Source organism: Artemia franciscana, unplaced genomic scaffold, assembly GCF_032884065.1.
Source record: "Artemia franciscana unplaced genomic scaffold, ASM3288406v1 Scaffold_838, whole genome shotgun sequence".
In the NCBI taxonomy this organism is placed as follows: domain Eukaryota; kingdom Metazoa; phylum Arthropoda; class Branchiopoda; order Anostraca; family Artemiidae; genus Artemia; species Artemia franciscana.
Window position 1 is genome coordinate 87,282 of NW_027068367.1, and position 15,506 is coordinate 102,787.

The 15,506-nt window shown below is 35.1% G+C and overlaps 1 protein-coding gene across 1 annotated transcript in view; it reads right to left on the bottom strand.

The window, feature by feature from the left end:
- LOC136043691 (AKT-interacting protein-like) overlaps positions 1-14,905 on the bottom strand; it is a 47,776-nt gene extending 32,871 nt beyond the window's left edge. The window contains exon 1 of the mRNA XM_065728584.1: positions 14,883-14,905. The gene's annotated coding sequence lies outside the window, so the exon portion shown is untranslated. The remainder of the gene's footprint in view (positions 1-14,882) is intronic.
- Positions 14,906-15,506: the final 601 nt, after the last annotated feature.

Below are 15,506 nucleotides of genomic sequence, written 5' to 3' on the forward strand. Positions count from 1 at the left end.
AGAACCAAATAAGACTTCAATTTGGAACATATTTCTGTTTTGCTTTTTTGAGGATTGTAAGAAATTATTTAAGAACTTTTTTTTAATTAGGCCTACCTAAATTAAAATGGAAGTGGAGGCAAGTCTTCAGTAAGAGAGCCTTGAAAACGGCAAGGATATACACTAAAAATTTAATTTCTAAGAATTTTGGGATTTATTACTTCCGAAATTCTTCTTGTTATTTGTCTTCATATATCAAAGGTATAAATTTCAATCTTCTAATTGGGAAAAAATATATAAGCTAAGTAAAGTTCAGTAGATAAGTGCAAAGAAAAATACTTGGTATTTTAACGTTGAATGGACTTGCTATAAAATAAGTTTCCACACGTTATTTACTTTGTTCTGTTGGAAAATCTTTAAAAAGAAAGGAAAGACTATGCAGGGGCGTATGCAGAGGGTTGAGCATCAGACTCTCCACCTCACCAAAATCCTAACTTCTCGTTAGTTTATGGGCATTTCTTATATAACTATAATTTTTTATTATTCCCCCCCCCTCCCGCTGAAGACATCAATATTAGAACGGTCCCAATAAATGTTCTAGCGGACTTGGCTCAAACTATGCTTATTTGATGTTTATGGGCATTTTCCTAGCGCTTGTTTGGTATCATATAGCTTAATCTGATATTATTTTTTCTTGCTGAAGATAAAAGGGGATAGGCTATATCTAGCAGAGGAATTTATTTTGGAAGGGATGGGGCAGAGAATCGTTAGGCCATAAAATGCTTAAATTGTTTTATTATTTGAAAATATAAAAGACTGTTGAAAAAGTTGTAATAATTGTAAAAACAACAAATAACTGTGTGGAATAACAAGTAACAACTCACTGCGGCACCAAGCTCCTCAAAGTCATCCCATCGACGCAAGTTCCTCCTCCATCCGAATCTATTCAAAGCTTACCTATTTTCACCCTTCCGAAAAGTTTTGAATTTTCCTTAAATCTTTCCTTACGACATCCCCTCACCTCTTTGGGAATATCCCAACATTTTCCTCATTTCTTCGGGTTTGTGTGCCATAGATATTATACAAGTTAGAAATCCTATAATACGGATTTCCTATCGTTTCCTTTTATGATTCTCCTTTAATTTGCTTTGGACAAGAACTCGCAACTCCAAGCAACTTTTTACAAAATAGAAAAAAAGCTGAACAGACATTGTAGAGAATAAATTCTCATGACACGAATGTAAATCCCACGACAAGGGAACAGGAGATGGTGAAAACCATATGACTATGCCTTTATTTGAAAACTCTTTAAATAAGTAAATATGGTTCAACTTTAACCTGTAGCAAACAGTTCGATGCAACGTTTGGGCTTGAGTTAGTGAATCTTTTTTCTCTTCTCGACCTTAGCCAAACTCCTCTGTCCTTTTTAAAGTATAAACCCCTCTGAAAATAAACCTTGCAAACCAAGATAAAATTGAAATATCCTGGGAACACAATAGCTTGGAGGGACCGACCGTATTGTTTGCACACTAACTTACCAATTATTTGCACAACCAGATGTATAAAATTACCAGACGTCCAGACGATGCTTTTCTTTTACTCTTATCATTGTTAATTGCCATTCCTAACTTAGGAGTTTATTTATATGTTACCTTTTTCCGAACATGTAGATATAGCATACAAAAAGAGAAGTTGTAATTATTCTAAAAATTCCCCTCTACTACTTCATGTCACTGTATTACATGTGTTAACTTCTCCTTAAGGGTTTAAAGTCCACAGAGACAGGCAATGTCTTCACTTTTTCCGAATTTTTTGAGGATATACCTCAAATTCTTCAGCCAAGCAGGTCCAAAAAATGAAATTATTTCATCAGTCAGCACCATTGGGGAGAGGCAAACTTTTGTAAAAAAGATAAAAATAAGCATATAACAATGAAGATTACGTCCTAAGTCACCAGGTAAGAAGGTATAGTTAATCAACCATCATCATCATATGTAGATACATATATAGAAGAAATAAAAAGTATCAACTTTTAGGGGGGATACGATTCCAAATCCCCCCCTGCTTGTCTACCTTTCCCAACGATTTTATTTTTAATAATATATCGATGTTCCAAAAACAAAGCAATAAAATAAAAAAAAATCGTAGTTAGCTCCTACCGTTTAATTCGAAATTGAAGGCTCCAAAAAAAAATTTTTTTTAGATTTTTCGTTTTCTAAAATATTTTTTAAGATAATATTAATTTCTTGCTAACTAGTCTCGACTTTTCTGCTACAAAGTAACCAAACTTTTTCCCGCTCTCTATAATTTTTCTATATTAAGGCTGGATGGACTTGCAAAGAATCTTCCTATACCTCCCATGTTAAACATTTGGAGTTTGCCTGACGTTCCTGAATTAGTGATTTTGGCTGTTTTTATGTCAATAGAAGTAAAAAAATCTGGTGAATATTTTGGCATAATCAAATCTTAAAGCCGACAATTATTTTTTTTATAATTCCAAAATAATTATAAAACCTGTTTCGGGTTTGCATTCTAGATTGCTATGCTTGACATTGTTGTTGTGGGGTATAAAAAAATAGAACAAAAAATTTTCTATTCATCAATAAGAAGCTTTTTTCTATAGTATATACCTCCTGGCTGCAGTCCCTTCAAATACTTTACATATTTGTGTTCCGAAATCAAAATTTCCCCTCAAAAGGTTAGATTGAGCTGTAATCGGAGCATCTAAGAATGCAAAAATTACACCAAGGGGCTAACCACTCGGATTGTTCAGGAGCGATTCAGTCAAGCATTATTTAGTTCTAACCTTTTTAAACAGAGTCTAGAGAAGAAGTAAGGTGCAGACACCAAACTGCCGGTTAATGAATATATAAGAAAATTGTATTGTATAAATAATTAAGGATATGCTGAGTCTAATCCTAGAGATAAATTGGACACAGCACAAGGGCCGAATAAGAAGCAATGGTTTTATTTTAAAAAGATTGATCTATCGTTTTGTTTAATTAAAATAAATTCAGGACAAATTTATGTATTGTAGTATAAGTACAATTTTGCATAATCTTCGTACTGAAATAAGAATTAAGAATATATAAAACAAGCTAATTAATAACTAATGAATGAAACAAAATAAATAATGAACGAAACAAAATGTCCCCAGAATATTTAAATTTGTTATAGCAAAACCCGAGTCTTGCTGTAGAACTACCAAAGCAAACTACAAAAGCAGTCAATGACCAGTCTCAAGTCCAAGGCCTTTCCAAGAAACAATCCCACCCCTTGGTAAATAAACCCCAAAAAAAATTACCCATACTAAAGCAGTCAAATGACCAGTCTCAAGTCCAAGGCCTTTCCAAGAAACAATTCAACCCTTTAGTAAGTGAACCCCGATAAAAATGGTCGAAACCCTAATAAAGTTCTTATATAGTTCTTGTTATTGACCACAGTAACATGGGAAAAAAAAAGAAATATACGAGGGCTCCATTTGCCAAATGTGCAGGCCCATCGTGAAAAGTTGAAATTAAATTATGGGGCTAGAGGCAGACCGCGTTTACCAAAATATATGTTAGAAGACTTAACGGATGCTTCGGTTCACGACGAATCAAGTTCCGAAGGAATTGGAACAAATTCCCCTTTTGTGTTGAAAGTTATCACTTCTGGAAGAAATTTGGGGTCAGACCTTCTAAAAGGCTCACGCTGGATTGTGGATCTGCCTTACCTTTTTGAGAATTATGAAAAGCTCGTGATTCGCCACATGTAAGTTTTTTCTTTGTCTTTCATTTTACGTCGTTGATTTACTGGTATCAAAATTATTAGGATGGGGAATTATTCTGGGTTGCAATTAATACAACTTGTACCTTATTAATTCTCGATAATTGTCTTTTCTGCTATAGAGAAAGAATGTTCGATAACTTTTAAAGATATTTTCATCCCAAAACAGAAAGTTAAGAAAGTAACACCATCAGATTCAGCGTATCACAGAACCTTATTGTACAAGTTTCAAGCTCCTATCTACAAGAATGTAGAATTTTGTATATTTTGCCAAAACACAAATCCCAGATGCGTGTTTATTTATTTAATTCTTTTTTCCAAGGGTGATTGTACCGACCCAGTGGTCTTAAAATTTTGCGAGAGGGCTCATTCAAATGGAAATGAAAAGTTCTAGCGCCATCAAAATCCTGATATAGCCATTTTATTCAGCATAGTTGAAAAACCTTATAACTATGTCTTTCAGGACGACTTACTCCCCCAAAGTCCCCATGGGAGAAGCTGCAAGTTAAAAACTTTGACCAGTGTTTGCACATAGTAATGATTATTGGGAAGTGTACAAACGTTTTCAGTGGGATTTTTTGGTTGGAAGGAGGGGTTGAGAAGAGGAGGTTATGTTGGGGAAATTTTCCATGGAGGAATTTGTCATGGAGAGGAAAATTCTCCATGAATGGGAGGGGGCAGGATTTTCTAGCATGATTTAAAAAACAATGAAAAAATAAATATGAAAAAGTGTTTTCAACTGAAAGTAAGGACCAGCGGTAAAACTTAAAAAGAACAAAAAATATTACACACATAAGGGGTTAATTTCCTCCTAATCTCTCACTCTTTACGCTAAAGTATTTTTTAGTAATTTCAATTATTTATTCTACGGCCTTTGTGATTCAGGGGTCATTCTTAAGGATTTAGGACAAAATTTAAGCTTTAGTGTACTGAGCGAGGTATTGACAAGTGGGCGAGCCCCCCTTATATATGTAATAGATACCTGCGAATATAGAAGTTCGTTAGGTAAGCTAATTCGTAAGTTACGTATATTTTTACTAATGAAAACAATCGTAAAAAACTAAAAGCTCTAGTTGCCTTTTTAAGTAGCAAAAAATTGGAGAGCAGCTGGGCCTCCTTCCCCGCTCATTTTTCTCAAAATCGTTCGATCAAAATTATGAGAAAGCCGTTTTGCCAAAAAAATAAAAATTCAAATTTCGTTTTAATTATTCATCTGCGCAGAGCCGAAATCAAAACATGGATTAACTAAAAAAAAACGTTCAGAAATTAAATAAAAAACGATTTTTTTAAATGAAAGGGAGGAGTAACATTAAAACTTAAAACGAACAGAAATTACCCAGTATATGAAAGGGGCTGCTCCCTCCTCAACGCCCCGCTCTTTACGCTAAAGTTTTTACAGTATTAAACAGTAGATCTTTTAAATTATATTTTTGGTAAAAAACAAGGAGAGGGGCACATTTGAAGGAAGGCCTAAAAACTCAGAAAAGAACTTAAAACTACCATAAGTAGCTACTTATACTATTCCTAAGAGCGAATGCTTTGCTATACCCCACCCCTCGCCCCTCTTTAAGCGACAGTTTATAGCCCATTATATATTTCCCCATTACATTTTGAAATAGCCCCACTTTTTACTTCTGTATTAATTTATGACGAAAGCTAATCAATCGGCGGAAAAAATGAGTCGCGCTATTCTGAAATAAATAAAAAAAAACAAGTTTTTTCAACTGAAAGTAAGAAGCAACATTAAAACTTAAAACGAACAGAAATTACTCCGTATATGATAGGGGCTGTTCCCTTCTCAACGTATTGATTTCTACGCTAAAGTTTGACTCTGTCTCGCAACTCTCAATTAAAAAAAAAAACTTGCCATTTTGAAAAATAAAAAAATATACTATGACGTTTAGGGGTGTTTCCCCTTATTTTCCAAACTCGTAACTCGAAGAAGAGGGGGATATGTTGGGGGAACTTTCCTTGGAGGAATTTGTCATGGGAGAAGAAAATTTTCATGAAGGGAGCCCATGATTTTCTAGTATTATTTAAAAAAAAATAATGAAAAAATAAATATGAAAAAGCTTTTTTCAACTGAAAGTAAGGAGAAGCATTAAAGCTTAAAACGAACAGAAATTATTAAGCATACGATAGGCTCACCTCCTCCTAATACCTCGCTCTTTACGCTAAAGTATTTTTAGTAATTTCAACTATTTATTCTACAGCTTTTGTGATTCAGGGGTCATTCTTAAGAAATTGGGGCAAAATTTAAGTTTTAATGTAAAGAGCGAGGTACTAACGAGGGGGTGAGCCCCTTCGTATACGTAATAAAAACATGAGAATACAGAAGTTAGTTACGTAAGATAATTTGTAAGTTACGTATATCTTTTACTAATAAAAAGATTCGTAGAAAATTAAAATTTTTAGTTGCCTTTTTAAGTAACCAAAAAATCGGACGGCAACTAGGCATCCTCCCCCGCTCCATTTTTTCTCAAAATCATTCGATCAAAACTATGAGAAAGCAATTTAGACAAAAAAATAAATATTAAAATTTCGGTTTAATTATTCATCTGCGGAGAGCCAAAATCAAAACATGCATTGATTCAAAAACGTTCAGAAATTAAATAAAAAAGAAACAGTTTTTTTAACAGAAGTAAGGAGCGACATTAAAACTTAAAACGAACAGAAATTACTTCGTATATGAAAGGGGCTGCTTCCTCATCAACGCCCAGCTCTTTACGCTAAATTTTTTACTGTTTTAAAAAGTAGAGTTAAGAGAAAGAGTCAAACTTCAGCGTAAAGAGTGGGGCGTTGAGGAGGAAACAGCCTCTTTCATATTCGGGATAATTTCTGTTCGTTCTAAGTTTTAATGTTGCTCCTTACTTTCATTTAAAATACTTGTTTTTTTATCTAATCATTAAAAAGTACGGATAAAGGTTCTGAAAGAATGTCTGCAAAGGCTTTAAAGGATTTGAGAAACAAACTAGCTAATTTGATCCTCCTAACTCATAAAAGCATATTGGTATTTTTAATCGTACTAATAAGAACTTTGTGAATTACTCGAATAAAAATTTAAATGATAGTTGAGATGTAACTGAATTTGGGGCACGGATTTTTACTTTGAATTTGATTTTAGGGAGTCAAGTGAGACTTAATTTTTCTTGGAATTTGGTTAGTAATTTCCGTTGGAATTTGGTAAATCGACACGGGTCTGTTTAGAGGGCATTTCCTGTCATACCCCAAAGGATTTTGTAAAGTTTTGAAATACTTGGCTTTCCTGATTGGTAGTTCCAGGACAGTTTTTGGCTTGGTTACATATATAAATAAAATTGGGTGGTTTAATCTGACAATGAAATACAACAAACTTTTGGTTAGATCGTATAATTTCCACTTCTCGCCCATTTCTAGCTATATTTTATATTTTATTTCATATTTTAATTACCCTACATCGCTCACTACTCTACATACTACCTATCCTTTTTGAAGCTATAGCACTTTCCTTTCTACCAAAACAATAAAATCGCTACTTTACTATTTTACTTCCTCACAACCAATTAGCATTTTATTTACAGGTGCCAAGACATCAATTTGGTTTCAAATATGATGTTTTCTAAGGAACATAGAGCTGGATTGCGCTCAAGACTCATCTTCAAATGCGAATCATGTCATGAGGAAGCCACAATTCACACAGAAAAACCCCTTGCTCCTAGAAGGCTTAAAAAAAAAGACTCAACGAAAACCGTAGTCAAAAAACGTTAAGGACTGATTTTGATAGTGTGAATACTATCAGAAAGAAACACAAAACAGAAACAGGAACAGTAAGTGTCAACAAAGAGGTAGTGGTTGGTGCAATAAATGGTGGAATGACTCACGCCCAGGTTCAAGAACTTTTCTCTACCATTGGAATAAATACCCCGTCTCAAAAACTCTTTACGAAATTTGAGAAAGAAATTTGCGTAGAATTGGAAAAAGTTCTCTATGACTATCTTATCGAAAATGGGAAAACCAAGCAAAGGATGGCGCTGGAAGCAGGTGAGAAAATTCACCCAAATGGAGCTGCAGAGACATGTGTTATAGTCGATGGAAGCTGGTGTACACGAAGTTATGGGAATAGATATCGTGCACTCTCAGGCTGTGGAGTGGTGATAGGTTTCTATTCGAAGAAACTCTTAAATCTAGGAATTAGGAACAAATATTGCTGTGCTTGCGTGAAATACAGGCATCAAGTAAATAGATCTGTTCCTGAACATACATGTTTTATGAACTGGCAGGGGCCCAGTACAGGTATGGAGTCAGATATATTAGTTGAGGCATTCCGAATAGCAACATCCATGCAAAATCTAAGATATACTCGATTTGTTGCCGACGGAGATTCAAGTACCCATTCTGAAATTATAGCAAGGGTACCATATGGCAGAAATGTAGAAAAAATTGAGTGTGCTAATCATGCGTGCAAATGCTTGAAAAACAGACTATATAAGAAGCAGCATGAAAATGCCGAATGCAGAAGATTTCTTAGTGCCGCAATAATAAAGAAAATGTGTGATTTTGCCAGAAATGCAATTGTATGTGCCACCACAGAGAAGAAAAGCGTGAAGGATCTCATCAGTGCGCTGAAGGCAATTCCTCTACATTTTTTCCGTGGCGACCATAGATTTTGTCCTACACGCTGCTCGTTCTCCGGGAAAGTTCTACAGGTCAATCCTGAAGACACCCCTAGCAACATCTTTCTCAGCCATGTGTATTCAGCCTTTGATACGCTGACCAGAAGGGCTCGTCTACTGATAGGAAACCGCACGAGCAACCTGGCAGAATATTTTATGAGCATAGTTGCAAGGCTTATAGGTGGCAAAAACATCATGGTTAGCCAAAGTGCGCGATATACCACCCGTGTTAAAGCAGCAGGAATCCGATTTACGAAAGGTCACTCAGCTCGCCTTGAAGTATTTCGAAGAACTGTAGGATCTACACCAAGTAGGCAGTTGAAAAAACTTGCACAACAGCGGGCCATGACTACTGCTCGACGTAAAAAACTGTCTGCTAAAAAGCGCCTTTTCACTAATACTTCCACAAAACTCCCTTCAAAAGAAATCAGGGAGCCAACCGGAGCAGACAAAAACTACGGCTCGGACGCAACTGCTCCGGATCTTGATTGCAGTGCGCTCGAAATTGCCAAAACAGATTTTTTGACTCGTTTCCAATGTACTGCAACAGATATCCTCAGTATCGAAAAAGCCACTAGGCTTCAGAGAAATTCTATCGATAATAGCTGGATAGAATACAGAAAAAACAGAATTACAACTTCCGAAGCTGGTGCTGTTTGTAAAAGGCGGTTGAAGACTGTGGGCTCATTAGTTCGGCAGCTGCTGTATCCCAGAAACCGCCAAACAAAGGCAATGGAGCATGGTCAGATGTATGAGCCTGTAGCTATTGCAGCTTTTGCAAAGAAAATGGGTTGCATTGTGAACTCTGCTGGACTTTTCATTCACAAGGAATATGGGTTTCTAGGGGCCAGTCCGGACGGGATCGCAATTTTTCCTTCGGGTGAGAAGACTCTTTCGGAGTTGAAGTGCCCTTTGACAGCAAAAGGGCTTACATTGGAAGAGTGGATAGCCCTTAAAAAAATACATGTCTAGAAAAGAAAGTTAATAGTGAAATAAAGCTGAAAAGAACACATGATTACTCTTACCAAGTTCAAATGCAATTGGAATGTTGTGACATTGATTTTGTATACTTTGTAATATTTTTAGGGGAAGAGGAATTATATTATGAAAAGATTGGTCGTGAACGCGAATTCTGGTCTAAAAAAATGCTGCCAAATCTACAAAAATTTTATTTTGAGGCACTGTTACCAGAAATTGTCGACGGAAGGTTGCCAAGAAGTATGGAGATACCAGAACCGTTTATATAAATCCAACTGTGCTAGGTATGGGTAGTTATCATGTGTCATTACAGTCTTATCCGAATACAGATTCAGATATACAAATGCTCAAGCAACAATCGAACTTTAGAATATTTTTTAATGAACCCGTATGGATAAGCTAAATAAAAAAAAACAAGTTTTTTTTTAACTGAAAGTAAGGAGCGACATTAAAACTTAAACGATCAGAAATCACTTCGTATATGAAAGTGGCTGCTCCCTCCTCAACGCCCCGCTTTTTACGCTAAAATTTTTAACTGGTTTAAAAAGTAGAATTGAGAGAAAGAGTAAAACTTTAGCGTAAAGAGCGGGGCGTTGAGGAGGGAGCAGCTTCTTTCACATACGAATAAATTTATATTCGTTTTAAGTTTTAATGTTGCTCCTTGCTTTCAGTTAAAAACATGTCTTTTTTTATTTAATATCTGAACGTTTTTGAACTAATGCATGTTTTGATTTTGGCTCTCCACAGATGAATAATTAAAAGGAAATTTCATATTTATATGGCTTTCTCATAATTTTGATAGAATCACTTTGAGAAAAAAGGAGCAGGGGAGGAGGCTTAGTTGCCCTCCAATGTTTTGGTTACTTAAAAAGGCAACTAGAACTAGAACTTTTAATATTTTACGAACGTTTTTGCTAGTAAAAGATTTACGTAACTTACGAGTTAGCTTACGTAACGAACTTCTGTATTCTGTTAGTGTTAAATTTTAATGCTGCTCCTTACTTTCAGTTGAAAAAACTGTTTCATATTTATTTTTGTATTGTTCTATTTTGAAATAAGGCTAGAATATCCTGCGCTCCCTTCATAGAAATTTTCTTCCCCATGACAAATTCCTCCATGGAAAGTTCCCCCAACATAACCCCCTGTTCTCAACCCCCCCCCCCCCAACCAAAAATCCTCCTGAAAACGTCTGTACATTTCCCAATAACCATTACTATATAAACACTGATCAAAGTTTGTAACTTGTAGCCCCTTCCACGGGGATTCTGGTGGAATAAGTCGTCCCCAAAGACACAGTTATAAGGTTTTTTGACTATGCTGAATAAAATGGCTATCTCACAATTTTAATCGGGTGACTGTGGGAAAATAATTAGCGTGGGAGAAGGCCTAGGTGCCCTCCAATTTTTTAAATCACTTAAAAAGGGTACTATATACTTCATTTTTTATATATAATTCACTTGTATATAACTTCATTTCCGTTAGAATGAGCCCGCTCGCAACATTCTATGACAACTGGTTCGATATAATCACCCCTGGAAAAAAAAATCCATATTTTTGCTGATAGAAGCTTAACACTTCCACGGTAGGGTTCCCTGATAGGCTGATTCGGATGGGTGTAATTTTGGTTTTATTACTTTTATCGGGTGTTTCCCTCTATTTTCTAAAATAAGGCAATTTTTATTAGACTCGTAATTTTAGATAGGTATCTCATATATTTAAAGTCAGCATTAAAATGCGATTTTGTTCATGTAGCTATTGGTATCAAAAATCCGTTTTTTAGAGTTTTGGTTACTATTGAGCCGGGTCGCTCCTTAGTACAGTTCGTTACCACGAACTTTTTGATAAAATGAAATAAATTTGTCACTTCGCTGCGAGCAATTATTTAAATTATATTTTCTAAATAGGTCTGCATATAGTAAAAACCCGAAAATATGTATTTTTTATTTGTAATTTCCACAATTTTATACCGCGTCTCCTGGCAAATAATGATAACCAGACCACAGGCACACACGCAGGCGAGGGATTCACCCACCTTAAATTTGTATAATGCTTAATTTTGTCAGCGAAATGTTTAATTTTCCTGTGTTTTCCTGGTATTTCTTTCGTAAGCGCTGAACCCCCCTCCTCCAAAAAAAATCTCGAATAATAATTTCTCTAATTTTCTCCTCGAATAATAGTTCTTTTCCAAATAAATATTCCTATTTACTTGTCGAATTACGAAGAATGAATATACATTAGTCGTAATTTTCAGTGAGAAACTCCTTGAGTTTAATGACGGCAGTGAAATCTGATAACCTTGAGTATTTGTGTGATATGCCGCGATTGAAAAAGAACTAACAGGCAGTATAATTTTTGGAGGAGCGTCCGGCCAGATTCAGCCAAATAGTAAATGAAACTCTATAAATTAGAATTGTCATAATAATGGATACATCAAAAGATTTGGTATTTTATGTTGATTCCAAATATATAAATTTCATTATGTTTAGTGTTACACATCAAAAGTTACGAGCCTGAGAAAAATTGCCCAATTTTTGAAAAAGGGGGGAAACACCCATAGAAAGGCAACAAATCTTAATAAAATCCCACCATCAGATTCAGCATATCAGAGAACACCACTGTAGAGGTTTCAAACTCCTATATACAAAAACATGGAATTTAGCATTTTTTGCAAGAAGTAAGATTACGGATTCGTGTTTGTTTGTTGTTTTTGTTGTGTGTTTTTTCCCCAGGGATAGTTGTATCTAACCAGTGATCCTAGAATATCGGGAGAGGGCTGATTTGATCGGAAGTAAACAGTTTTACTCCCCTTTATAAGTGCCCAAAAAGATTGGTACGTAGCTAGCCCCCCTCCCAAGCTCCGTTTACCCCAAAGACGTCTAATAAAAATTTCATATAGCCCTATGATTGACAATAGTTGAAAGGTCCAATAGCCATGCCCTTAGGGAAGACAAGACCTCCCACAGTTCCTAGGGAAAGGGCTGTAAGCTACGCAATTTGCCCATTATTCACATACTGTATAGAGGCTATTAGTTATTAGGAAATATAGGGATATATTTTTAGGGGGGGTAGCACATTTTTCTAAGTGGAGTTTCATACATATTTACAAAATCAATCAAAACTTCTAAAAGAACAAATTAAAAAAAAATTTGTCATTCTAATTTTTGGCTATAAGTGTAAAGATCTTTTACAAATGAAAAGAAATAAATATTGCCACTTAAAACACCACTTAAATTCTCACAAAGAGAATTTTCCATGGGGAGGTAATTTTCCGGGGAAGTTTTCCTGGAGAAATTTAACACGGGGGAGAGGGTTTGCTGGTAAGATTTTGAAAATGATCAAAATAAAATAAATAACAACTTCTTTCAGATAAAAGTAAGAAGCAGCATGAAACGTAAACAAAAATTATTCTGAATATGAGGAGTTAGCACTTTACTTAACTCTTGCTCTTTACGCTTTTTTTGTCACATTTCTTTATGAAAGCCTGTTCACACACAAGGACCTTTGAATTTGAATGAGAACTATTTTTCAAAATTTCAATACTTTCCCGTAAAGTGAGAAGGCTGAGGATGGAGCATCCCCTCTCATATACGCAACCATATCTGTTCGTTTTAATTTTTAATGTAACTCCTTACTTTTAGGTGAAAAAAACTTGCTTTTATTATTTAATCTTTTATAGAACCCTCATTTTCGATGTTTTATTTCTGTGGTAATGTTAGTAACACCTACTCGATGTCTCTTTCTCTCTTCCAATACGGAAACCTTTCTCGTATCACTTATGAAACTTAAAATATAACATGTTTTCTCCTACATGAAAGGATCTACAGCTCTTTACGCTAGCTTTTTCATCGGTCACTACTTTCGTCGAAAAAAAAACTAATTTTTTACACTTAATTTTTGGTCGTTCTTACATACTATTAAGGGCCATTTGAAATATAATCGGGTAACCACCCCCATGATACCTGGGCAAGTAAAAATTTCTTAAAATGTGCTATAATTCTTATGAAAGAGGGCAGCAGCACCTTCTCAGATCAATATTGTACAATTAGTCTAAATATAGTTGTCCAAATTAAAGGAAATTACTTGGTAAATCGTGAAAATTTAGTCCTAAAAATGCATAAAAAGTTTAATTTACTTTGCTGTTTTTCCATTTAAAATTAAGACCAATTGGAAAAAAAAATAATTACTAGTACGACATTTTCATTTTATTTGGGTCCTAGGAACACATTCTTTAAGGCCCTGGAAACTTTTCCTCCTACAGAGGAATTCACTTTCCTTCCCCAAATAGTTGATGCAACGACGTATTGGTATTAATTTGGTATTTCGCAAAAACAGTCTCTAAAAACTTCTTATTTTTATGGACCCTATAGTTGACTATGAACTATTAACTATGGACTGTAACTCCCCTATTTTAAAATAGCTTTCTGACAGGTTTAAACTGTTTTGCAATCTCAAACTTTCTTTCTGTGGTGTGCTTTCTTTCGATATTGGAAACAGTACAATAATTTTAAATATTCGACCCGAGTCATACCTCCCCCGATATATTGTACGAGTTCTATTTATCCGCAGTTTCTCCCTGTGATAAAAATAGAAATACAGATAAACCAGTAAACCCGCACCCCTTAGTATACTTTTCGGGAAAATACTAAATTCTGTATTTTCATGTATAAGGGTTTGAAAACTTTGTGTTAGGGTTTACGGAAATATTATATTAGGTGGTGGTTTACGGTGGGAATTTTATCCAGATTCTCTTTTGCCTTTTAGAGGTGTTTTACCCTTTTTTTCTAAAATTGTACAGATTTCTTTTGTAAGAGCTGGTGATGTGCAACTTTGAACTTAATGAATTACATATAGTTCAAATTAAGATTAAATGTATATTACACAGATGCTCCCATTGTTGATAAATTTACAGTTTGTAGGTTTATGTCGGCAAACCTTGCTCTTTCGTTATTGTTTGTTACTGTGAATGACTTGTTACCTCCATCTTTCTTAGAACAGCCAGTGGTAAATATATATTTTAACCCTGATTTTTACATGCCTCCCTTGTTTTTCTCTGAAATCTTTCGGAGCTCCAGAGATTGGCTTATGAGCACCCTGATGACAGCTTTCATTTCTTAGAAAAAAAGGAAAATACATAAGTAAGTATAGCCATTCTACTACTTTGAGAAGTGGCAAGATGTGCTACTTGTCCTTACACCTTCAGAGGGTGGCATACTGAGAGCATCTGTAGGGGGTTTTATGTTTCTCCGAAACGTAGGAAGCAAGAAACTTGGTTGAGATTAAATAAAATACTAAACCGGCAAAAGAATAGCTTTAGAGGGTTCAAGTGTCACTCCAAAATACAATCAAAACTATACGAGAAATATCCCCCTTTGGTTGTGAAATGGTCAAAGACAAAGTTTTCTTTCAAATAACATGAATTCCTCTCATAACACAATTCTAGCAAAACTTATTGAGTTTCTTTGATTTCACTTGCGAATCAGCACTGGATTGTTTTTTCAAGCTTACCTGTATTAGTATATCCTCATTCCAAGAACACTAGCAAAGTATTAGTGCTTGATTTTGCAGGTGGGGCCCTTTCCCTTTGAAAAGTTTTGAGATGCGTTCTCAAACTCTATCTCTCCCGGAGAAAGTTTACAAGGAGATCCCGACTTTTAAATGGGTATTAGCAGTTTTCGAGGAGAAATAACATTGAGAGCGTCTAATTTAAGGAAAAATCCACTTGACAAAGTCCCATTCAAGTAAATTTAGAAAAACGGACAAAAAAGAAAAAGGTTCCATTTTCATTAATAGACAAATGAATTACTTGCATCTTTAGATACTATTAAAGGGAAAAAGGGGTAACTGTAAAAGTTAACTTGATATTATGGCTTGGAAAAAGAATTTCGTAAATTCCGAAAAAATGACTAGGCACTAAATAGTAATAGTACACATAGTCAGCATACTTTCTAAGGTCAAGGTTTAATAAATCCAAAGATCTTAAGTTTAGGACTGAAAGCCAAAAAGTTTGGCAAAATTCGGAAGGAGTGGCAGCCTTGTTGTAGCTTGTATCGTAAATAGGCTCTCGGACCACAATGCATAATTATGAAAACTAGAGAACACTCAGGTCTACACCAAGAAAATATACACAGC